Raw genomic sequence first — 27,034 nt, 5'->3', positions numbered from 1 at the left:
AATAACTAAGAAAACAATTCCAATATAAATGATCGGTTCACGCGACGGAATAAATTTGGAACGGGAAGTATCGGAACCAACAAAGTTTGGAATTTGGATGTTGGTTAATTGTTGATCCGTGAAACTCAAAACAAACAGGTAGTACGGTCAGGCTACATCACGCTTGCTTTAGCATTAGCTTTGCTTCAGAAAATCTCACATAATGACCTTTTAAGAGACAAAAGAACTGACTGTTCTAGTAAATTAGGGTTGTAATTGGGCGTCAATGAAGACTAAACTCTTATGCGTCTGTTAAGAGGTTTTAATAAATTAATTTCAGATAGTTTGACGGCACATTAAGGCAAGGATTGTGGTATCTTAATGTAACTGATGATGTATTATAAGGTTCTAATCTGCAACAAGAACTTTCTGAATCTGCTGTCGACAATAATTTTAACAATAGGTTTTTTATAGTGCCAAGTTCAAAAAATATTTTTGTATAAAACACACAGTTGGTATAAAAGTGAAAAGCCAGCCGCTGGAAAGGTATTAATCCCGCAATCCAGCAATAAATTCCGCACTGAGCTGTCCAAAATTCATGACTTCGTGTAAGGTGTGTAAATTTTAATTTGCGCTGGACGGTACAGCTCTTGTGTGTTTTATGAATTTTTCGCCGTGTTCTAGTTTCGAAATGGTGTCGTGAAATGAAATTCGCATAACTTTGTGAATAGCCCTTTTTACCTATTCATAAAAAGTAAAATCGATGGCTCCTACGTATACTGGCGTAAGTGAAAAAAGTAAATTTTACAGGAGAGCCATTTTAGTGGCCAGAACCATATTTTTGGGTCATATCTTCTGACCTACTAAAACGAATTTAATGAAATTTCACATTTAGCCTTAACATGTAATGCTTTTGCTACTGCTGTTATCAATTTTTATATTTTTCTTATATATTTTGAGATTTTACGCATTGCCCTTTTACGTCGGCATATTTCTATAATTTCATGTATATCGTTCAACGTAAAGAGACTTAAATGACAACGTAAATATAATATTTTAAGCGATTACTCTCTTTATTTATGCATGTAATTATTTTAATTGTTATCATGTGCTATATCAATAATAAATCAGTTAGAAAAAGTCGTTTAATGTACCGTTTTACGTTTTAACGCAAATACGCCCATATACTGTGCTCGAGATTAGTTAGGTCTTTTAACATAATGTGTCATATTTTTAAAAAATATAAATAACTTGAAAAAATCGAATTGCCTAAGGCGGGAATTGAACCCACGATGCCTTAGGTAGTTTGATTTTTTCAAGTTATTTATAATTTTCAAATTAGTTTGAGATGCGACTCTTAACGCTAAAAATTAAATAACTATATAATGTGTCATAATTTATAAATAAAACAATTTGCTAAATATTTTCATGGCTTTATTTAAGATTTGGATTATAAAAAATATATGTTTATGTAAGCAACTACTCGTATAGATTGACGAATCGTATGATTGGGCTTTATACGTGGCGTAGTTTTGCACATACGCCTATTTGCCTAAAATTTTATTTTGTATCTAATGGAAAAAAAATTTTTTTTTCTTACTGATGTTATAGATTAGAGCAAAGTGAAATCATTGCTTAAATAATTGGAAAAAGGCGTAAGCGGCAGTTTCGCCCTTATACGTAGGAGCCATCGAAATGTCAGGTAACACTTTTGTTGCGATGCATGAAAAACATGTTTTTATTTTACTTTTCAACCGACTTCAAAAAAGGAGGAGGTTCTCAATTCGACCCGTATGTTTTTTTTTTTTTTCTATGTTTGTTACGCGATAACTCCGCCAATTATGAACCGATTTGAACAAATCTTTTTTCGGCGTATAGGTAATACCTCAAGGGTGGTCCCATTTAAATTTAATAATAGAAAAAACAACCCCCAAGGGTGAAAAATTGGGGATGAACTTTTTTATACGCAATATCTCCGCCGATTATAAATCAATTTGAACGATTATTTTTTTGTTGAATAGGTATTATCAAAAGGGTGGTTTCATGCGAATTTGAAGAAAATATTTCACCCCCAAGGGTGGAAAATTGGGGTTGAACTTTTTTATACGCAATATTTTTAATTTTCAGTTTTTTTTTGTGTTCACGCATTTGAAGTCGGTTTTATTTTTTTAAAAAGTTAATTTTTTTTAATGCATAACATGTGACCGCAATCGCACCTTGTCAGGTGAGATGCAGTCTAGGATAGTAAATAATATCTACCCTGTAAAAGCCTATTTACTCTCGCCTTAAAAAGGTCCTTTCCTTACATATCGTTTATGGACTTTTGAAAAGTAGCTAAATATTCTTGGTTGCTTGCCTTCTGCTAGTTCTGAGTCAGGTCTCTGGCGACAAACATTTGACTAAACTTAGTTTTGAAACATGTTCCAGCCAACAGAAACAGGCCAGTCCCAGGCCTCTCGAGTCTCTCGTTTGCCTTGGCCTAAAGACATCACACAAAACTTTGTTTAAGACTTGTCTGTAGAAGTCCAGTTCCCTGGGGTTAGTCGACAAGAAGATTTCGAAAAGAATAGTTTATCACTAAAAGCTTGACAGACGAAACAACGATAACAAAGATATCAATAAAAATCTACTGCCAAAGTGGCGACAGGTCTGCATTAATCAAATCGTTAAAACGCCACCACGCCAGTGATACTCAATCGTTTGCGTCAATAAAAATCGATATTTTATCGATTGATCATCAATACTATGTATGATCCGGCACTGGTCTTCAATTGACGCTATGTTATTCTTTGTTGAAAGACAATCGACAGATAGGTACATCAGTTTGGCAAAAAAAGATTTCAGAAACATTTTTTGTGCACTGACCCTACGTGTATTTTTGTCAACAGTAGCTGGTCGAAACTAATGAATGCAGTCATCAATACAGCCTGTTTTGTTGACGGTGAGTTGCGACTATTGTTTTCAATAAAGCTATTTGGTTTTGGATTGCGTTGGATTTCCCTTATCTATTGTTTTTGATTCCATTATTTACTTTTTTAGGAATATGTAAATGTTTACAGAGATTTATTACACAAGTTTAAATTAAAAGGTGCCAGGACGCTTTATGGCACGATTTTTTAAACCCCCCAATTCTATAACGATCTAACAGCGAAACAAAAGTAATTTGCGAAGTTTGTAGGTACCTCGCTACAAACTGGGGTACAATGCAGACCAAAAATTAGTTTGTTTTATTAAAGTACGTAAGTTAGAATGGAATTTGCATAATAACAGATCCCATTCAGCGCGGGCCTCACGGTTTAAACTGGAACTTAGTGCGGCCAATTCTTAATTAACGGAGAAGGTTAATTTGGGAGGCTCCGTTAGCTCCGTAAGGCGACGGGCACGGTGCTGGCCAGGGGACAGGTTTTTAGGGGACTATCCCTCGGATGTAGAGATGAAATTAAGGCAAAATGTACTAAAAGGAGAGTCTCGAAGTACTTAATAATATTTAATGTCTCAGCTCCTCACCTATTTCAAAAGATTTGACAAAAATTCAAAATTAAGCCAAATAAGTTCACGAAAAGTCATCAAATAATTTTTTAGTTCGCGTAAAAGTCAAAAGCTCTTGCGTCTTCCGCTTCCGCGCGCAATATACGCGAAAGCGCGGCAGGACAAGAAGCGAAATTGTCGAGTTTATTATATCCAGGGCGGGCGCCGCCCAGAATTACACGGCAGCTTTCATAATCAAAGTTGCTGAAGGGCGCCCGCTCAGTAAAAAGGCTATTTTATCATCGCCAGCCTGCCAATATTTCCTCGGTTTAACGCGGTTAAGCTACGCTTATTACACTGATTAAAAAGTAAAGGTCATTGTTTTATTTTATTAAATTATTGGTTTATTTTATTATTTTGTGTTCGATGTGTTCATTAACTTTAGATACAAATGTAGAGGACCTTGCAGGATGCTCATTTAGCGCACTACTGTAAAGCAAATAAAAACCCAAAAAAAAAAGAATACTTTACTTTCAGTCTTTAGTAGCTATTGTTTGTTACGTTTGTAATTTTACTAAATGTTTAGTATCTAACAAATTAAACTTCACTGGATCCTATGAACTGTTTTATTACGGCTGAGTGGAATTTCCTAACACAAGCAAATATTAACTCGATACAAAATTATATTCAGCGAATCCATGACCGGTAAATATTTGATAAGTTGAAGAAATAAATAATCTTCATTTTGAAATATTTTATAAAACTTTTCACTTGAGAAAAAATGAAGACACTTAAAATATGAAAATGAGTAACAGGTTGACATTCTTTTCCCCGGCAGGGAGAACCGTGGTGCGAAATTGGTAATATTATATTGTCAGGGCGGGCGGCAGATTTAGGGCGGATTTTGTAATCAAAGCAGCCTGGAAGGGCAGTGGTTAAGTAAAAATGTAACTGTATTTTTGGGAGTTCATTTTTGTACCCTTTTGGCACGCACGTCTGTTCTAGGTAAAGGCCGAATTGGGTTCACGAATCCAGCGTTTTCACATAACGGAATGAAAGCTTTGAAGTTTTTTTTCATTACTTTCTTTGGATTCAACATTCAACACTGAGCCTGTTTTTGCATAGAATAAAAGGATTAAAATGGCTGCAATAGACCCAAAATTAATTATACAAGGGTATATTTTAATCCATTACCGAATGTTCACAAATCCTCCTCTACTAATCACCTATTTTAATTCATCACGATCACGCAATTAGAGTGGCATCTGCGGCCCAGATGGGCCTCGAACCCGGGCCCTCGCTGTAATGGTAATGAAAAAACAGCCATTTGTCCGGGCTACCCCTTATCATCGGCGATTAATCAATGTTGCCAGAATACTGTCATTAGTGACTTCACCCTAACTAAGCCCATCTTTGGAATACATCATATTTATTGGAGTGGTGAGTTATGGTCTTTTTATTTTATTATTTTTTATTACTACTGTTACTTCTTAGTCTCTACTTTCTAATTGTTCTAGTACCGATGGCCTTGATCAATTCTTTTCTTTTATTGGTCTTTGCAAAATCCTTTATTAAGCTTTTCTGCTATGCTCTTTTTGTCATGAATGGTAGGTATCCCAAAGGTAGCTATTGCATTCTACGTAAGTAATTGCAGAAAATAACCAAAATACAAAGTTCTAACATAGTATAGAAATGTGTATAAACATAAAAAAGTCACAATGCGTTATACTCTTTGCTAAAGTTTTCGCGACAACCTAAAACAGCTGTAAACAATCCAGCGCAGTGTGCTGTCTGCCTCTCCCGTTTCTTCCGATGAAATATTACGTCCTTGTAAGTAATTTTCTATCTATTACGATAATCCCTGCTAGATACAAATAGCCCGCAGTTAAAACTGCACCGCTGCAATTTTCTGTTATAAGGAAATGGTTTACAACATAATATGCAGTTACGACGTTTCGTTCGTAGGCCATCTTAATTATTGGAGTGATTAGTTGTGGTGCTAACAGACGGTTCTCCAGTTTTATGTTAGGAATATAATATTTTAGTACCTAAGATTCCTTAAGCATTACAAAAAAATTTCACAGGAGCCGCAACCTACGACTATGAGTGTATGCAATTTATACTGTAATTGATTTTAAAGGGAATTAAGTATGTACGCATTTTCTAATGTCACGGTCTCCTTCAAAAATTCAAAAGTAGCCTAGATAAATCACGCATGACTACGCTTATAGAATACTTACGCCCGTATTCACAAACATTACTATGAGGTCTCACAGTGCGCGTGGAAGAACAGGGTGACAGACGAACCAATCACAAAGCTTTATTCAACGATTTTCTGCTTCACATAAGCAAGCATCGTTTGTGAAAACGGGCGTAAAAGACATGCGGATAAATGTCACTTACAACCAAAACATGGTCCTGTAGTTTACCGCTAAACTACAAGTACCTTTCCCAGCGAAATTAAATCCAAATAACACTATCTTTACTAGGCTTTAAGAGCAGCAAAACCAGTTATTGCGGGAAATAATTACCCACTAATTGCTGGGCCTAGGTGGCCGCGAGTTGCTCCTTGCGCAGATTTTAATGCTTTTATCAACTCCACTCGGCTCCTGTAATCGCAACGGGACGTCCTTCATAGACAACACATACAGATGTATAGAATGAAGATCTTTTTAAAATTAGTGTTGTGTATTTAGAGCCGTTTGACACTAGTGTTTTTCCGGGAGTTTCTCTATAAGGCAAGATCAGCGTGTTGTTTATGAATCAAAAGGCTAAACGCTCTCTTACCATAAATAAACAGTAATAAAGTTCTTATTATTACCACCATTACGCTAATTTCATACTTATTTTACGTAACCATAAAGTTAATTTAATACACTTTTTCGTTTTTTTATGACAAACCTAAAGGTAGTTTGCAGAATGAATGTTAAATGTTCTAAAACGTTTCGATCAAAACTGAGCCAAATAAGCAAAGTCAAAGAATAAAACAGCATCATTTGTTGGATGCAGATTCTCTACCTACTAGTTCACTCCTTACTTAATAGATTTAAACTGAATTCCAAGTTATCATGTAGTGAGCCAAGTACTTAAGCTGTCTGTGCTACTGCACCTGAGGTAAACTTTCAAGTAACTACCGTGTTGTGGTGCACTGTTAGTTGTAAGTTAGTTTATGAACCAGACATCAAACAGTGGACTTTAACCTAAGGGAATAAGGATGAGGATAGAGATTCACGTGTCCTGCCGGTAAAGGGATGAGTCACACCGCGCTGTCTGAATCAGGAATAGTATTACGCATCGGGCCTTAACCCAAGGGAATAAGGACGAGCGATTTAGTGTTCCGACGGTAAAATGAGTCAAACTCGCTGTCTGCACGTACAGGCCGTGTGTAGCATGTTATCATAGCCTCCCAGACTCGACTCCCTTAAAGCCATATTTCATACATTCCCTTTGCTGTTAGCATAATGAGGGTATCGGCGATCTGCGCGTTTGTACAGTCAACAGCAAGTCAGAATACACATGTTCGTTGTAAAATCACCCTTAATGCAACTACATAAGATACCAGTGTCAAGCTTGACGTGCCGTTGTCTATAGATGTTCCATTCGTGGATTTGCTACTGATATAGAGTTGTTTGCAAGACATTTTTATCGTTGCGTAACGGTATTAAAAGGAATACGTTTAATAGGTTTTAACTACATAGGTTATCAAGCTTCGAAATCAAGGTTTAAACATGAATAAATAAAGGAGAAATGGAAGGATGGTAATTACTCTACCACGCAAAAACGACTGGACTGATTTCGATGTAAAGTAAGTTAAAATGCTAGGATGATGTCACGAGCAAATAGTTACTGAACAGAAGCCTTCAACAATGATTTCCACATCGCCCGTTTGGTAGCGGTCTACATCCAGCGCCTTCTTACTACCTTTACTTGTAGCAATAGCAGCGTTTAATAATAATCATTCGGAAAAATCCTTCCCATCCCATCGATCTTGCAAAACTTCACAAAACTCATCCCGCGAGGAATACAAGTAACAAATTGCTGCAAGTTTGTTGACTTTGAAAAGTCCGCGATCCGACAAACTTTTATTTGTTCAGCCGTGCGCTGAACATTTGGCAGCGAAACGTAGTTTCCACTTATATGATGAAGAGTTTTATCTGATAGGGACTTATTTTGTGACGAAACGTAGTTGAAGCGCATGATGAAGTTACATCTGCGCGAAATGCTTCAATATTTACCTGTAATTTACCTACCTTATAACTACTTTTATCAAAACTCGTCGATTTTTTCCCCTACTTAGCACACTTTTGCCTCTGACGGCCAACAGGCATCGTGTATGTAATAAGTAAGTTAGAATACCATAAAGCTATTTACCGAGATTAGCAATTAAAACCAAACCTCAAACTATGTTCAAACTACTGAAATTCACTTGCCAATGAGCACGCCAAAGTCGCGTTATTACAGTGTTCATGTAAGTGCTTAACTTAAGCAAGAAAATTTGGGCCCAAAATCTCGTTCTAAATACCGGACAAAGAACAACAAAACCCGCACTTAAGACGGTCTCGAGGCCCAGGACAGGGTCAAAATTGCTCACTTCAACGTGAGTGTCACTCCGCTTACAGCAACCGTAATAGACCCTTCGTGAATATATCGGGGGACCTACGCGGCTTGAATAACAATACGCGAACGGAGTGCATTTGTCTTTTTTCGTCGACTTTACGATTGTAATCCGCCGTTTACCGGCCGTAAAACCGGCGTTGGAGTCAGAATTAAATTGGTATCTCCAACTTTATAGAGATACACGGCAATTACTTTTTTAAATACAAATTAGTTACGTTTTATTTCAGTTAATTAGAAATGATATAAACCCTCTACTATTTGGTTTTTGAACCTCTACAGAAGTTCAAAAACCAAAGGCAACATCCAGTAAGGATAACATCCAATCTCTTGCATAGATTCGCGTTTATTACGTCAGTACGGTAAAAAATAGAAACAGGACTTTCAAAAACATAATTGTCGTTTTTATAATAGACTCTAAAAACTTAGGTAAATACATTTGTTTAATCTGGGTAAGCTCGCTTTTGAAGTGTTTTAGAATGCAAATTGGCTTAATAACGACGACAGTGGCGAATCTATTCGTACTCGTACTACCTACCTACGCAGTACTTGACCCAGTTGGGTTGGGTTGCTTTGTAAAGGGTGCAATGCACCGACAGTTATAGGAGTTATTTTTATTTATCTTTTAATAAAATATGTTATTTTATTTTACACGAATTCCATAGTAAAAATAATTAATTTGCGGTTGTAAAAGAGCGGGGTAATAAAAAGCGTATTAATATTCAAATGATGAAAGTATTAAAAACTCATAAACGAATTTATTATGATATAACATCATAGTAGTCTTTAAAATGCTCTTAAGTGTCGTAAAAATAAAAATTAAGGTCAATTAATTTACTTCTTACGTTTTGCTTTAAGTACATTTGCTTTCGGGCGCGTCGGTAGTTCTGTACTTTTCTTGGGAATTTTCTAATCTCAAATCGGAGAAAGTTAAATCTTTTGCAAAATCCTCCAATTAAAACTCTTAGCAGGAGTCTTTTCACCACATGAAGCTAAGATAAGGATTGTAACTTAGAGCGGTGGTTCTCAAAGTTTGGAAGAGCCCAAATGGTGTCCTCTTCGTTGAGGCTTATAATAACTTAGATAAATGAAAAGCCGTTTGAAGATAGTCCTGAACCGGAGGTCCGGTTGTTTGAGTGGTGGCAAATGTTATGTATTTAAGTTATGCAATAACAATGCATATTGTTTTTTACCTGAACTGCATACAATGACATAAATTGTGCCCAAATCCGTATCACAGGGCACTTACAGGTAATATTCTATTTTTTAATGGAAACAGATGATTCAGGTAAGCTGTAGGTTCTTTTTGCCTTTTGTTTCGCCTTTGGTTATGATGCTATTTTTATAAAGACCTATCAGGGTTTTAAGTGACATCGCTAGTTCTAGATTTGAAGGAGGAATGGGGCGTTCAACCAAAAGTTTAGGAACCACTGCCACAGCAACTTGGAGCCAGCGACCAAGTTCCTTAACTCAGCATCCATCTTCCAGCAAAACTCCGTAATTTATCGCATGTCCACCGAGTTTGCTCATTGTTTACTTTTAAAACTTCCATTATAAATGGCTGAACCGTGTCGTATTTAAAACGCGTTCACCTTATTTAAGCGTTTAAGGGTTTTCCTTTAAGGGTTGAAGTATTTTATACAAACTTCGGCTTGCGGCTTCGTCCGCGTTTCTGTCCTTCTTTTCTCGTCTCGCGATCAAAAACGCATCAGAAACATTCATTTAAACCAAGTATTTTTGCGACATACTGGTAGCCTCTATCCTTTTCTATTTAAGGTATAATCTATTAAAATGTACAAAATTGATTCAGGTTTTTAGACAAACCAGTGCTTTTCCGACTACAGATTGAATAAACCGGTGTTGAGACTTTTGAATCTTAACAAAAACTTAGTTTTTTGGGATCCTATTTAACAAGCGGTTGAAGCCGAGACAGAAGGCATTATTTTTTTAAAACCATTAGAGACTGAAAATGTGCTTATACGGCATAAAAAGAGGTCTTCCTCTTTTTTAGGTGAACTGCACATTCCCCGCTCAAAGTCAGACAATCCAATCTCCAGTCCAATCCCATTCCGCGCGGAATGCGGCTTTAAAACATAAACACGCGCGAACGTATGCGCACGAGACACTCGCGTTAGTGCAAAGTATTCGATGGAGACATTTTGGCCGCCGGCCTAATAGCACGTGGTCTCGCGCTACGAAGTTTGCCCAATTTGGACCTTATTGTAAAGGTATAGGGAGAAAACTTAGGTGTTCAGTGGCTACCGTGTCAGACAGGCTTTTGCATAAACAGCTTCATTGTGAGTATTTGGGAAGCAATAAATATGAGCAGCTTTTAATATTTGCTGAAATGACTTTTCTTTTTCAACTTAAACATATTATATGTATTACATTATTTAGTTATATTTTTAATGCTCAATTTGTTTCGAGTGCATATTTTCATTGGTGTTTTATTGGGGCCAAAGTGATGTTAAATTAATTACCTATGTAATGTAGTGTCTGTAAATAGGTATGGCATACGAAGATCGCGTACTCGCATCAACATCCTTTATACATTAAACGGATCGCAATTTTCCCACTCAAAAGGCATATCGTGAAAAGAAAAAATAAATGTCCACACTTTCGTCCTGTGACTTGGCACTAAAAAGCTATTTCCATCCGGAAAAGTGTATCCATTTCGGATCAGCCAGCCCGGTGGCAGTGCCAGGGACGTTTACACTTCTTCCAAGCCAATTTAGTATTCTAATTCAGTCGGCTCTATGTAGGGCATTTAAAAGGGAACTCGGTTATTCGTAGATAGTTCAAACTAGATGCTGCAGGTTAAAAAAGTTGTAGAGACACGTGTATTAACAGACCAACTGAACTTCGAGGAAAGTACATTCAAAAATTACTGTCCCGTTTCTAAATTCAGAGTCGATTCGTTACTTCACACGAAATCTAAAATTTCCTTTTATAGATACACTTTCCATAGATAGAATGATATGATAGAGTGAAAAGGCATTTACAGGGTAGTTGTACCATCCTATTGCAGTCAAATACCGAATTGTTCTGCCAAGACAAAACGAATCGATTCTAGAATGTAGGAACTAGGCGTACTTATAGATCATTTCATCCACGAAGACGCGCCCCACTATTCTTCCGCTAATGTTTGAGTGTTGTCGGTACACGCTAAATTATCCATGAGTGCACACGCACACTACAATAATGACACTCGAATTGTGATCAAACTCCCCGTACCTCGCGCTTCCCTCGACCAAAATTGGTGGGGCGCGTCTTCTTGGATGAAACGATCTATACCTATCATACGCCTAGATTATTGCAACCAACTTTGGTATTCTGTTGAAACCGCACATATTCGCACTTCCCAAATTAAATGGCCTTGGAAATTCCCAGCAAACAATTTCATTTGCGATTCTATCAAGTTTTGGGCCTTGCCTCTGAGATTTATGACTTCGTAAGCTCATCCCTTCAATCGAAACAGAGATTTGTGTGTACAACACGTATTCTGTTTACAATGTCGCCCAAATCTTATGTAGACGAATTTATTTTGTTTCTTTATTGAATTTTCTTGTACATAGGCCAATGCATTAAACGTCACATAATAAGGAAAACTATTGTTGCAAAAAATAAGAGGGGTATCTAAAATGGAGAAGAAAGTTTGTACAAGAAACCATTCAGAAATAATATTTCAAAATAATGGAATCAATAGTCTAATCGTAAAATTGTAATTTATAAAAAGTCCTTTTAAGACGAAAATTTGCATACTGTGTTATCATTGTTAAATAGGTTGAATGCAACATTTATCTCATTGTAACACCTTTTTGTAAACCCTATTTATTGCAAATAAAGAATTTGAATTTGAAATACTACACAAATATTTTTGTGCGCTGAACAAACCCGAAACCGCGCAGGCGATGCCACGGCAGAACCTAGTATAATATCATCTAGAAATTCTAGCCAAGCGATGCCCTGGGAATGATAGAATAAAACAACACTAAGAGATTGACGTCAGCACTGCCGCCCATTACACTGGAAAAGGGTAAACCTATCCAGAAAATAGAGCAATCTCCATATTTCAGGGAACCCAATAACATTGTTACATCCCAATGGTATTGTCCGAAGGTCCGGGATCACAGGTAGCACAGGTACTCGTAATGTAATAAAGCCGGGAAACAATAAAAATGAATTCTACGTTCAAGAGAATAAAACACAGGTTGAATTGGCAATACTTTAGCACTTTTAGATTGTTTTCCGCAGATTTTGATGTAATTGATAATAAGGATAAGGAAAACAATAAAGGTATTACATAAAAAATGTTCATGTAAAATAGTGGTGACTAAATTGTAAACTTACCTCAAAATAAAACTAAATGAATACCGACTCTATCCAACACGAAATATTTCAAAAGTAGGTAAAGCTATTTGCATGCAACTTTGGTTCCAACTTCCCGGCCATCTACAATGTTATTTAATGAACAAAATTACTCAGCTTACCACCGCAAAACTTCTTCAAGATTGCAAAAAGCTCCGAATTTACTTTCAACTCTCAATAGGTATTTGGTATCAGGTTTTTCTCAGAAAACTAGTCGTGAAAAATGAGAGCAATTGGAGGAATCACATCCAATCTCTAACACAATCAATCAATTTAGGAGTGACTCGGAGTTTTCTCGCAAAAACGCCGGCATAAGACAGTGAAATTACAGATTACTCGGACATAAAAGTCAGGCTGGCGCGGTGGACAAAATGGCAGCGATCTTGTAATTTCGCAAAGCGACCGTGGGGGGTAATTTAGTGACAAACTGGATCAAGTAACCGCAGCTCTTGTGCAGCGGATTCACCGGACTATGATTTAAAAGTCTGTGGTATTGAGGTGGGGTTTCAATGTTGGCGGATGAGAGGACAACTAGCTAAAATCAAGCTTAAACACATGTTATGGCTTGCTGACACCATCACAGCCCGAAAGATTCAATTAAAGCCTGTTATTTAAAATATGACTATATGAATGCTGAACCGTTCAGCCTGAAGAGAGAGCAAAACTAAGAGTGCTAAAAAAATACTGTGATCAAAAATTTAAAATAAAGGACGCTTTGTAAAAAGTAAGAGACCTAGATTTTACAGATATTTTTAGTAGAGGTTTTAACCTGGATATTTGAAACAGCTTCCCAGGTCGGTCACAGTCGTTAACATCCTAACTGTGGCTTAAAACTTAATAGCGGCATTCTGCGGGGCCACCGCGTCGTCCGGCGGCTTAGCGGCTCAAGGCGGCCTAAGATAATAGCTTTGTCTAGAAAAAATGCTAAAACCTACTCCCATTTTGACGTCCGTATCTTAGACCCGATTTCCACCAAGGTGGAGCGGTGCGGAGACGAGAGATGTGCGGCGAAGCCGGCAGGCTATTTCCACCAAAGCGGAGCGGAGAAGAGCGGAGCGGTGCGGAGGCGAGAGGAGATGTGTGAGCTGTGCGTAGCTGTCAGCTGTCAGTCTATTGCTATCTATGAAACACTGCACCGCTCTTCTCCGCACCGCGCCGCCGCCTCTGTCAAATTCTATAGAAAAACAACACTTCTCCGGTCGATCCATTTCTACCAAGACGGAGAAGCGCAGTGGAGATGTATAAATAATGGACTCTGGTTGGTTATTAAAAACATTTATCTGCTCCGCACCGCCCCGCCTTGGTGGAATCCGGGCCTTAGCAAGCCATTGTTTTGATGCCTGAATAATCTTTCCATTGGGAGTTGTGTGCGAAGCGAACGTTTACGAGTGTGAAAGAGCTTAGGCTTCTAATCGTAATTAGATGTTATTTTTATGGACGCAATCCAAGGCTCTGTATTGTGTTAAAGCTCTATGATGAGAAAATTAGATGTTTCAACGTCTACTTATGGTAATGAAAGAATGAATAACACTAATCTAATTAAGATTCTTTGTAAATTTAGTAGAAATGCTATAACATTCGTGATAAAAGTGGAAGTGGAAAGGTCATGTTTTAAATGTTTATTTCTTCTTTCCTTTCTTTCAAAACGATCTTCGTAGAATTCTCGCGATTCAAGAGTTCGATCTAAGAACAATTACATTCTTTTGTGCGTTTTCTCCGAAAGTGACCTACTCGTGACGTAGGTACTTTTTCATAAATGCTAAAAAAGTGACGTACTAGGTCTGTCCTTTTTATAAATGCCGTTGCCTCACAATCGGAAAACACAATGGTTGGAATGCGCAAGTCGCATTTGTCCATATAGCGATTTGTCACACTCACACATGACACAGTGGTCCATATCATTAAGGACTCGACGGACAGAGGGTCCGATTAATAAAACCCTCGACGGATTGCCTCGGCCGCAACGTCAGCCTTCCTCGAGATTTCGAGAATCGAGATCTTGAGCTGAAGGGCCGACCCATTGACCTAACTGTCTTCAGTTACAGTGCAAAGAGTTTGCAAGATTTCTTTGTATTTTTGTTTACGGAGATAATATGAAGTAGGTAGTTTTTATTACAACATGCAGTATCAAAGCACAAAATAAATGATCATGACCGTCATAGCGTATTGAGTCGTGTGTGTAACAATAAACATTACAAATCTACATAATAGGTGTAGCTTACCAAATAAATGTAAAGTACGCAAATAAATTACCTGCAAAAGAAGAAAACTATAATGGACAACACGCATACGTTGTAATATTAAGTTAAATTATGATTTAATTTAAAGTTTAGATCACATACATTACACTAGTCTTTATTTCACCTCAATCCATCCAGTATTACCGAAGATAGAGCCTCGAGAAGTTTACGCACCTTTTTAAATTTTCAAAAATTTCCAATATTCGCGCGTGACGTCACAACATGATTTTTCAGCCCCCGCACGTTAACCCATTTACCACTTTTTGTCTTTTTCCAAATAAAATAAAATTTTACCCAACTGACAACTGTTGTTAGTTGTCATCGTTCAATCACATTTCAAACCCAAAAGTAACCATTATTATGCCACCTATTGCCAATTTTGTGCACTATTAAGCCATTTTTACATTTATGTATGCGCTATAGATGCTAAGAGCGGATTATACGAAACTCCACCCCTAATGGAGTAAAGACGAGGTCCACGCGTACGAAGTCGCGGATGCGAAAGTTTGGATGTCTGGATGTTTAAAGTAAAGTCATGTTTATTTCTCACCAACATAACAGATAATATTATGATATTTATAATAACAAATAATCAGGAAAAATAAAAAGTAAGAATGTTGGACGTTGGTGGATTGATACCTGAACTAGGAAGATTCTTGTGTCTTAGGTTTGTTACTCTTTCACGCAAAAAGTACTCAACGGATTTTGTTGAAACTGTACAATATTATTGTTTGTAACCCAGATTACCATATAGGCTATAATTTATGCCGATCTGTGACACTGAATTTCACGCGGGTGAGGCCACAGACATAAGCTAGTCGTGAAATAAATAGGAAAGTTTAAGGATCTGAAACGTGGTCGCTTACTATGGGCCTCATAAGAAGGCTCAAGGTCACCCAAAGGGCGATGGAGCGGGCTATGCTCGGGGTTTCCCTGCGTGATCAAATCAGAAATGAGGAGATCCGCAGGACGCAGAATTGCTAAAATGAAGTGGCAGTGGGCGGGACACATAGCTCGTAGATACGATGGCCATTGGGGCAGAAAATTTCTTGAGTGGCGACCACGGGCTGGAAGACGTAGCGTGGGTAGGCCTCCTACTAGGTGGACCGACGATCTGGTAAAGGTCGCGGGAAGAACCTGAATGCGGGCACGCGGGCAGCACAGGACTGTTCATTGTAAAAAACCTATGGTAAACCCAAAGGCCTCTCGTCTTTGTCCAGCAGTGGACGTCATTTGGCTGTAACGACGAAATAGGAAAGAATGTAAAATTATCAAAACTTTCTCTAATGCAGCATTTTTCCAATTTCTCAACGAGCGCGGCAATCACACTTAACTAACAGGCTAACAGAGAGCATAGCGAAATCTATTTAAACACCAATTTTCAAAACTCCCAGAACACTCTCCAGGTAACCACGTTAATTTGTACCAAACGACTGGACTATAATTTAACTGAAATAAAAATTTGGATACCTACATCTTCTCAAAAACAAAAGAAAACTGGTGCTAAAAGGGTTAAGTGACATTTTGACATTTTTAGAGGGGCTTGTAGAAGGGGAGGCTATGGTGCTGAATGTGGATTAACTCGGGTGTCATAGTAACATTAGGTTGCTAAGCTTGATGATAAAAAGAAAAATATTTTGTTCAATGTACATAGTCTGGTCATAAGTTCTGTCATATGATAATAACTTTTGAATTTTGAATGAAGGTCTCAAAAACATTTTTTACTGAATTAGAATTAGAAAGAAAAAATATGCGATAGTTCGAATTTTATTGTATGTGTAGTGGACGCATAATGAAGTCCGAACTGCAGTTGTCACGCTGCATTGGTGCGGCTACGCGCCAAAGCATATTTTAGTCGCGATGAAAAATTTTAGTTCATCTTTTCATTAAATGATAGGTGTCTATGACAGACAGCTACACATCACTATCGGTCGATCTCATTCGGTCTGTGCGCGCGTTCACTCTTCCATTCACTGTATCCCCCTCTCGCCTATAGTTCCAAAATACTGTGTCCTATCCATGACATTGACAGTGGCGCCCCACTGTCAATACCGGATCGCTGGTTCCGATTTTGCCATGTTGGAAACCATCTAATTGAACGATGGTAGTGCCCCCCTGTCATTGAGTTTGGTGGGACAGTTCAGCGTAGGTCATCTATATCAGCCACTGAACCGGCTTGCCGGCCGGCACGTTAACTCCAATTTCAATGTAATATAATTGTCTAAAGTACAATAAATTCTCTAAACTAAATAATGTATTTCTTTAATTAGTTCTGCGTGAACAATAGGTACAATGAAGTTTTAAGTGTAAAAAATCAAAAATAAAAGTAGTTGCCCTCTCACGGATAGGGAGACCTAGTAGTAGTAGCGTTAAAAGCAGTGAAGGCGAGAACCCAAAGAATCCCATGCTTTATAACTGTTTACCCTGCAGGTAGTCTACAGCAGAAACAGGGTGAAATTAAAACCAGACATCGTTCAGAAGTGCGTTCAAAAGACCTGAGATTTAAAAAAAATTCGACGTTTTGTTTAAACAGTTAGCGAAAAATAAGTGACATGAAAATGAAATACAAAATGATAAGGTATGGTAAATGATAAGTTTTCATCAATGAAGAAGCACAAGTTCTCATATGTCCTCCATCTAGGCTAGTTTCCGTCGTCACTCAACGTTTGACTGCGTGTCTCAAATTTGGGCTTAATTGAGGTATTTTTTGGGTGAGAGGCATAAGAACTAATGCCGTTTTATATCAAAAATTCATACTTAAAGGTACTCAACCAGGTACAAAGTATTTCCTTGTATGTTAGTCTGCCACTCTTTAGTAAGTCCCGAAATCCCCGCTTCGGCTCCCCTACTAACCATTCTAACCATTGTACACAGATAATATCTTACATGCAGCTTTTCATGTTACTACGTCACATTTTCAAAATCCGCGCGGAAAATCGCTGCAAGCGGAAGAGCGCACTTTGAGCTTGAATATTTCAGTCATTTTTAAAGATATCAAAAAAGTAAAAATACAGTATTCATTCTAATTTTTTGTAGTTTTTATTGGCATCTTCAACAAAAATTGTGCGCCATGTCCATTAGTTTTACAGAACTTAAATAATTATTTATATTGAAGCATTAGAATTCCGTACCGCATGCGAAATCACACAAATCATTTACGAATTCATAAAAGATTCGAACAAAAAGCAATTTGTATTATCGTGCTTCAAAAGTAATCATCTTGCTCGTTTAAATGCTGTACTAAGAGTGAGAGGTGCTAAACAGTTGCAATTAGCAGCAGTTTTAAGTGAACTATTCGTAGGCACATTGAATGATTCTACATGCCACCTGTTCACAGAATAACGAGGAGCGTGAATTATGCAGTGTTTTGTAAAAACGTACGTTTGGAGGGTAGGCTTGAATAATTGACGTGACCGTTAACGAAGGTAGGCTGAAGGATTCGCCCTCCGTGAGCCACTCGTGCTGATGAAAACTGGGGGCTGGGGAGGTACTTGCTTAAATATGTGATTGGGATTTTTTGGGAAACGTTTGACAACATTTGTCCAAATTTATTTCCTTTACTTACTTCATTACGTATCAACTTAATGCTTAATAGCTTTCTCTCTCTAGCCTCATGTTTAGGGTTCGATTCCAAAAGGGGACAGAAAAATTAAAAGCACTTTGTGCAGTAGTTTTTGGTCACGACATTCATGCTTGAATCAACATAATTCTCTAAAAATGAATTCCACCCTTTACAAGGTACTGTTTGAGCCATATCACACTTCTGCTGTGACGTATGATTAGAGTCTGATCAGTCTGACAAAGGCGACGACTTTAGTTCTTCCAACAGCAGTTGGCTGAAAGTTTACTAATCAATTTCTGACCACTGATTTATAATCAAAAACATTGCCTAGTTGCAATCACGCGCTGCACACCCCTGCCATACAATAACTACCTTTTCCCTGCCCACAGGGGCACAGATTTGCACTTAATTACCAAATGTGTCACCCTCAATCAAAACACGAGCGATAGTTGGCAGGCCGGTCACGGAGGCAATCTGTTCCAGTCTTATCAATCGGGGAATTGCTGTATTCGGAGCTGTATTATTGAATTTGTAATCTAAATCTCATTTGGGGTTGGATCGGTACTCCCAGCCGATAATATTACTGAACGAGGAGGTACTAAACAGAACGTGTGGAGCAGTCATAATTGAATTCAATTTATTTATTGAACTTGAAAATTCCTCGCCATAGCTGGAAAGTAAAGGAGGTGTAAGTGCTTTGAAAAGGGTTGATTTAAACTCTTCAAGCTTATTCATTTCAAATTCTAGAGAACAAAGCAAAATGTCTTGTGGTTGAATTGAAAGGTAAAATCTAAAAGAAAAACAGACGACTCATAGTACCTAAGTACTGAAGATCCTATTGTATGTATTTTAGAACAGAATACTGCACAGAAGAATATTAATAAAATTACATACCTCTGGAGTATTTTGCATTCAAAGTCTTGGCAAAACTTTTACTTCTGTCGGAGTTGGAATACCTTTATCACGCGCAAAATCAATCGGCGTGAAATATCTTTTTTCACGTAGCTCTAGCTCATATATGGTGAGAGCTACAATCGACTAAAGCCCGGTCTCCGAGCACGTTGAATTTTGTCCAATGACCCCAAGCTACCCATCCTTATCGCTCGCGCGTAACTTGGGGTCATTGGACAAAATTCTACGTGCTCGGTGACCAGACTATAATCACCATAAAATCATGCACTAAATGTAATTACAAAAAAACGCCACGTCACAAACTCAAAATTTATTTATTCGTTAATTCAATTATGCCTCCTCCTAATGTTTAACAAGCCGAGTTAGTGCGACCCCCTGTCACTGCGTAATTTGAATTATGTCCAGAGGACGTACTCCCGGATGCCTCCGATACGTATAATATTCACGTCTACGCCCCAGAGAGGGGTGAATTGGAAAAATGTTGCTATTTTCCCTCTAGCTGAGTGCAAGTGTTCCTATACATAATTGAAAGGCCGGTTTAGGACTTGGAGTTACGCGATCCGTCGAAACTTTGGAAAGGATGTTGTACAAGTATTTTAAATAGTATGAGATAGACCTTTTGCTGCATAAAAATAGTTAATGACGTTATTTTTATGACTAAATGCTTTAATAATGCTAACTTTTGACTTTTTACGGCTGACTTTTGACAATAACTCAACAAGATCATTCTATAGATCTCGATAATAATGCGTATTACCTGGTTAGTGACGAATTACCTTTGAACGTAATAATAGAAAGCTCTTAGCCCAATATTCGTAAAAGCATTATACCCACAATACATTTTCTACAATGTAATGTAAATGGAGTAACGATACTAGATTAGATTAGATATTGTTATACACGGGCAAAGAATAATAACCCTACCTACATTAATAACAAAAACATGTGCTGTAATATGAAAACGCAATAAAAATATGGGTGGTTTTACTTTGCGTTAAAAATACAGGCCTAACGGGCCGAGAACATTAAGTAAATGAGCTTATGGCTTCTTCCACAAGCGGGCCCCATCTCATCAAACGACTTACATAAATTTGCATCTCGTATGTGGATAAGCGGTGGATTAACTGCGGGGTAACTCCGAAAAACGTTATCAGAACTTTCGAATATTGCCATCCTTCTTACGCAAAACGAGATACCAGCATGAGCGACGGTGACAGGTAGACTCGAAAATACGCAGAGTTTCATAGTAGCTCTTCTGTTTCGGGGATGCGTAGGCACGATGTTTGGAATTAATCGACCCTTCAAAGTTACTCCGGATTTTATTATCGAGTGAGTAATTTGACATTTGAAAAGGATACAGTCAGTGTAGGTTTTGCCTGCGACTTCGTCTGCGCGATTTTGATAAAAAGTAGATTTACTAAATAAAGCCCACTTATGTGTTCACGAAGTTACTTTATCGTCACACAAGAATAAAATATATACTCGTAAAATAAAAGATTTCTTAAGACACTATTAACTATTGGCTCTGTCAATTTGTTACATAATAAATACTCGCAATACATACGAAAATAAGATTACAGTCTGCAAATTTTTTTTACAAACCGGTGTTTAAAAAAGGAAAATTCGCACAAAAATTGAAGTTCCGAAGCGAACGCGGAACTTTTTCTCGCTGCACCACTCGTGATAGCTTTGCCTTACTTTTTATTGCTTTATTTATAACTTTGCTTTTACTACCGTGTCACGCATTTTCCATAAATTTTGAATATTAGTCACTACTCCCTCGGCATACAGCTCACAGATATCACTAATCTTAAAGGGTCAAACTAGAGGATCTACTTAGCATATTAATATGCCGTTAAATCCCAAATTGCTTTTAAATTCCTACATATTAATTTCCCTGCTCTCCAATAACCATAAAACCTGGAACATTTTATTTCTTGACTGGCAACATTTTACGATTTGTCTCGTAAAACGAAAGGACTTTATTATTTTGAACCGGATCTGTTAGTAATATTTGTTAGCGCCATCTATGGGCGCAAGAAAACAACTCATGACGTCAAAGGCGCGGAACCAGAGTGAAGATCGCAGCTAACTTCGCGCCGCTCCGCCCTCCTGTCAACTTAAATCGAACGTTTCTAACACTCGACAATTTGATCTCGTTGCATACAGTCTGTAAACCTGTCACTTTAAATAAACGTTAAAACCGTAATTTCAATAATAATTAGTCATTGAAGAGACCCTTATTCCAACATTATATTCGAAAGTCTGAGCTCGAAACATGTTCCTTCGCGCCGGATGACATGTTCCATCGCACCAGCTGACGGGATTCAAGATACCACAGAAGTCGATACCTGTTGCGTGTCAAGAGAGAAACCCTGTGAAAGAAGCAGCTCTGGAATAACGGTCAGGTTAAACCACTCCTTTCCCTTCCTATTTTAATCGATTTGTGCTAATATTGTGTCGTATTTGCGGATTTCAGTCGATATTTCAACCGTTACAACTACCTACCTACGTTGTCGCGTTGGTGGGTGCCGGGTCTGCCTATTGCAACGAGCGTCGGGGTGATCTATACGATTGTAAGTACCTTTTGTTTCCTAAATTCTTCTCAAAATGAGCGAGGATAGCGATAGATCAAAGCTGAATGTACCAAAGTCAAGAGAGGGTAGTCATTCGCCTTCTAGAGAACTTAAATTAACCGTTTCAGACCTCAAAAAACAAAGAGGAATTCTGAAAGGTCGTGTAACTTCTTTTGAAAGCTATATTTTTAAATTTCAGAATTTGGTTATTACAAAATGTCAAGCAGTTGAACTAAATTTAAGAATTTTGAAGTTGGAATCAGTTATTGATGAGTTTTACAAAATTCAAGATAAAATCGAACAGTTTTGTGATGATAATGAGCTTTCAATAAATATTGAGTACCGCGAAAGCTTCGAAGAACAATATTTTCGAAGTGTTTCTGTCGCTAAATTAATTATAGAAGACCAAAGTAATAACCAAAATTCGGTAAATACGCAAGTTTCAAGTGACAAGAATGCATCGTTACAAATTAAATTACCTGACATCAAATTACCCTCTTTTAGTGGTTCGTATGATGACTGGCTCGAATTCAAAAATTCGTATTTAACGATGATACACGGACGGGCAGATTTAAATGCGATTCATAAATTTCACTACTTGCGGTCATCACTTAGCGGTAGTGCTTTACAGGTTATAAGTGCATTAGTGCCTTTTCACACGTCCCGGTTGCCGGCTAACCGGCGCCGGCTACCCGGCGTCAAATGAGCTTTCACACGCTCCGGTTGATCGACTAGAGAGCCGACAAGAGTACAGGCTCGTTCATTTCATACTTTCAAAGATGGACCGTGAACAAATAATTGCAATGTGGCTTTTATATCCTAGACTGCATCCCACTTAACATCAGGTGCAATTTTGATCAAATACCTGCCTTGTTATGCATAAAAAAATAAATAAAATAAAATATCGAAGACGAAAATATCTGCGCCGGAAAGAAATATCAAGAAATTATTGGGTTCATGCAATTAATATGAAAAGAGAAGCATTAGGTGCATTCTATACATTATTCCCAGATCTACGAGCACATGAAGACAGGTTTTTCAAGTACAACTACTTTTGATGAATTACATAACCGTTTGAAGAACTCTTTGCAACGTCAGGATACAAAAATGAGAAACTGCAACTCTCGCAGACTGTACCTGGACGACTGACCGGCCGGCGCGTGTGAAAGCTAGTTGCGTGTTCCATACACCACTGTCAGTTCGGCCGCCGGCTAACCGGTGCCCGGCGACCGGACGTACAGTGGTGGATCCGGCGCGCACCCGGCGACCGCCTGCCGGATTAATTTACGCCGGAACATGTGAAAGCTCCGTACCATGCCCATACACTTCACCACCGGGTACCCGGCGCCGGATAGCCAGCAACCGGAACGTGTGAAAAGGCACTTAGAGTTCACAGCAGAAAATTATACCCACGCATGGGAATTGTTACACAATAGATTTCAAAATGATCGACTTTTGGTGCACAACCATGTCAAAGCCTTATTTTCGATACCTAATATAAATAAGGAATCTCCTTTGCTCATTAGAAAACTCATAGATTCTATTTTGCGAAACTTACGTTCATTGAAATCGTTGGGCGAGCCCACAGAATCATGGGATACACTAATTATATACTTAATTGTCTGCAAACTTGATTCTTCGACCGAACGCGAATGGGAAACTTATAAGGGAACACTTATTTCTGGTTTTCAAGGCCAAGAAATTAAACGTAAATTAATATTAAACGACTTGTTAACATTCCTGAGAAATAGAGCTGATTTGTTAGAAATGGTGAACGTCAGTAGTAACGCAAATAGTGCTCATAGTTTTCACAAGCCCCCTAATTCTCATTACAATAAATATCACAGTAAACAATTTCATGATTCGAAACCGCAGGTAGCACAAACACACACTCAGAGTTATGTAGCTACAAATAACGGGAAAACGACCAAACGTAACCGTTGTTGTGAGATGTGTCGCGGAAATCATGCTTTATATATGTGTAGTATGTTTTTGAATTTATCAATCGAGGATAGGTACAAATTAGTAAATGAAAAGAAACTTTGCCATAATTGTCTGCGCGGTGGCCATTCTATAACTAACTGTTATTTCGGGCCGTGCCAACAGTGTAAATGTAAACACAATAGCTTGTTACATAAAGAATTAAAAGAAAATACAATTGGCAATGTTAACTCTCAGTCAAGCACATCTCAAATAAAGTCGACCGTAATGCATTCATCGTTAGGTTCGCATAGTCACGATAATTTAAACACCGCTCAGCTGACTACTCAAACAAAACAAGTTTTGTTACCTACCGCGCTAGTTGAAGTGATCGACGAAAACAATATGCGACACACAGCCCGCGCGCTTTTAGATAGCGGTAGTCAGCATTGTTTTGTATCAGAAGCGTTTTGTAAACGAATAAATTACACGAATTATATACAGTCCATTGTTCAAATTTCTGGAGTGGGACAGTCGGTCACACAATCCAATAAATTATGCGATTTAAATATACGATCAAAATTAAACGATTTTTATACGCTTATTCGGTGTTATGTTTTGCCATGTAATATAACATCATTCTTGCCAACAATGAATATTAACGTAGAATCAATACAAATACCCGAAAATATTCAACTTGCAGATCCTACTTACAATATACCCTCTGAAGTTGATTTATTGATTGGAGTGGATGTGTTTTGGGATCTTTTAAACGAAAATAAAATACGATTAGCATCGGGATTATATTTACAAGATTCAAAATTAGGTTGGGTCATTTCAGGACCTATTTATACGAATAAATTGCAATCGAAAAATAATACCGTCCGATGTAACTTTATTCAAAATGTCAGCATAGATTTACAATTAAAGAAGTTTTGGGAATTGGAAGAGTTATCAAAAAAACACACTCTTACTAATTCCGAACGTGAATGCGAAGAAATATTTATAAATACAACTAAACGTGAATTAGACGGCAGATTTTCAGTACGTATTCCACTGAAAGATTCAGCCGATTCTTTAGGTGACTCCTATACGACAGCTTATAAACGATTTATTGCATTAGAACGAAAATTAGATCGTACACCTGATTATAAACGCATGTATTCAGATTTCATGAAGGAATATCGCAATTTAGGTCATATGACTAAAGTAGATACGTACACTTGGCCACATTATTTCCTCCCACATCATGGGGTATTTCGTGAGAGCAGCACGACTACCAAACTAAGGGTTGTTTTCGATGCTAGCTGTGCTACAACTTCGAAAAAGTCACTAAACGACATTCAGCATATTGGCCCTAAGCTTCAAAATGAGGTGTTTTCAATTTTGTTGCGCTTTAGACAACACCAATGGGTTGCATGTGCTGATATTGAAAAAGCGTATCGACAAACACTCATACAACCCGATCAACGAAATCTGCTACTAGTACTGTGGCGAGAAAAATCGTCAGATCCAATTGGCATTTATCAGTTAAATACTGTAACGTATGGTACTGCATCGGCGCCGTACTTATGTATACGATGTTTACATCAGGTTGCGCACGAATGCGACGATGCAGTGATCTCGCGTGTCATACGGGAAGACTTCTTTGTAGATGACCTTCTCACATCACATGACGATTCTAAAACTTTGATTGAGATCTGCGAAAAAACGTCATACATTTTGAGCCAATACGGTTATTTATTGCGCAAGTGGACGTTAAATTGTGATGACACAACCGCTGCGAAAATAAAGAATTTAGCTATAGGCGAACACACTCAAACCAAAACATTGGGTTTAGGCTGGCACAATAGGGATGATGAATTTCATTTCACAACACAACTTACTTCGTTTGATGCGTCATCATTGACTAAACGCAATATGTTATCAGTAGTCTCGCAAATTTATGACCCTTTAGGCTTTCTTGCGCCGATTGTGATCGTAGCAAAAATACTTTTACAAAAGTTGTGGCTGTGTGAACTCGATTGGGACGATCCCGTTCCAAACGATGTCTCAATTAAGTTCACAAATTTTGTTGATTCAATTAAAAAATACTTATACGAAATAAAAATTCCGCGATTCATAAGGAGTATTCATCCTAAACGTTTAGAATTACATATTTTCTCAGACGCGTCACAGGAAGCTTATGGCGCTTGTGCTTATGTACGATTAATACTGAATGATAACACTACACGAATGAATTTACTATGTGCAAAAAGTAAAGTAGCGCCGCTTAAAACTATCAGCATTCCTAAATTGGAGTTGTGTGGTTCGTTGATAGGTGCACGCTTATATAAAAATATTATCGAGTCTCTAAACTTAACATTCGATTCTGTTTATTTCTGGACAGATTCGACCATCGTCATTGGTTGGTTAAGTATGTCACAGCATTTACTTATAACATTTGTCCAAAATCGAGTCACAGAAATTAATGAACTAACAAATGACACATTGTGGTTTCATGTTGAAAGCCAAAATAACCCAGCTGACTTAGTGTCAAGGGGTTTAAACGCTGTCGAACTGAAAAATAATAATTTATGGTGGCATGGTCCCAGTTACTTGCATTGTTCTGAGTGGTCACCTAGCAAACAACCAATGACATATTGTAGTAAAGACTTACCTGAAACAAAAACTACAAGCGTAAGTACTTTATGCATCAATTCAGAAAACATATTCGATTTTGATAGATTCTCATCTTTCAATAGATTAAAACGTACGGGGGCCTACTTACTTAGATTTATTTATAACGCGCGTAATAAACAGCTGAGGCGAACCGGTTCCTTATCTGCCGCTGAGTTGAGCGAGTCGCAGCAAATGTTGTGTCGATTCGCACAGATGCAATCGTTTCCCTCGCTTTATAACAACTTACTCAAAGGATTGCCTTTAGAAAAATGCAAGGAATTTAATAAAGTTATCGGTTTAAATGTATTTTTAGACAGTTCTAAAGTAATTCGTGTTGGCGGGCGACTTTGTAATGCGACCAACTTTGAGTTTGATAAACAACATCCGATGTTGTTGTGTAGCAAAAGTCGATTTACAATACTTTTGTTTGAATATCAACATAAAACGTTACTTCATGCGGGACCTCAACTCATGTTGAGCACTATCCGTGAAAGTTGGTGGCCGCTAGCAGGTAGAAATCTTGCCAGGATGGTAGTACATCAGTGTGTAACGTGCGTTCGTATGAAAGGCAATGTTTTCAAACCTATAATGGGAAAGGACAATGGGCAAAATGGTACCCGGCTCCAATAGATATGTGTCTAGTATCGTTTGAAAGGTCTTACCAAGATGAACAACTTTTACTATGACCACCAGCCTCAGATCTGGTTGTGTACGAAGATATACATACTTTTTTG

General features: G+C 37.8%; 1 long non-coding RNA gene across 1 annotated transcript in view; it reads right to left on the bottom strand.

Annotated features, from left to right (window-relative positions):
• The window catches only part of LOC135071231 (uncharacterized), a 188,706-nt gene that overhangs the window by 46,003 nt on the left and 115,669 nt on the right, over positions 1 to 27,034 (bottom strand). The gene's annotated exons all lie outside the window — the stretch shown is intronic.

Source organism: Ostrinia nubilalis, chromosome 4 (assembly GCF_963855985.1).
Source record: "Ostrinia nubilalis chromosome 4, ilOstNubi1.1, whole genome shotgun sequence".
NCBI lineage: Eukaryota > Metazoa > Arthropoda > Insecta > Lepidoptera > Crambidae > Ostrinia > Ostrinia nubilalis.
The sequence above is the reverse complement of the archived record's forward strand: the minus strand, read 5'-3'. Positions and strand labels throughout refer to the sequence as shown.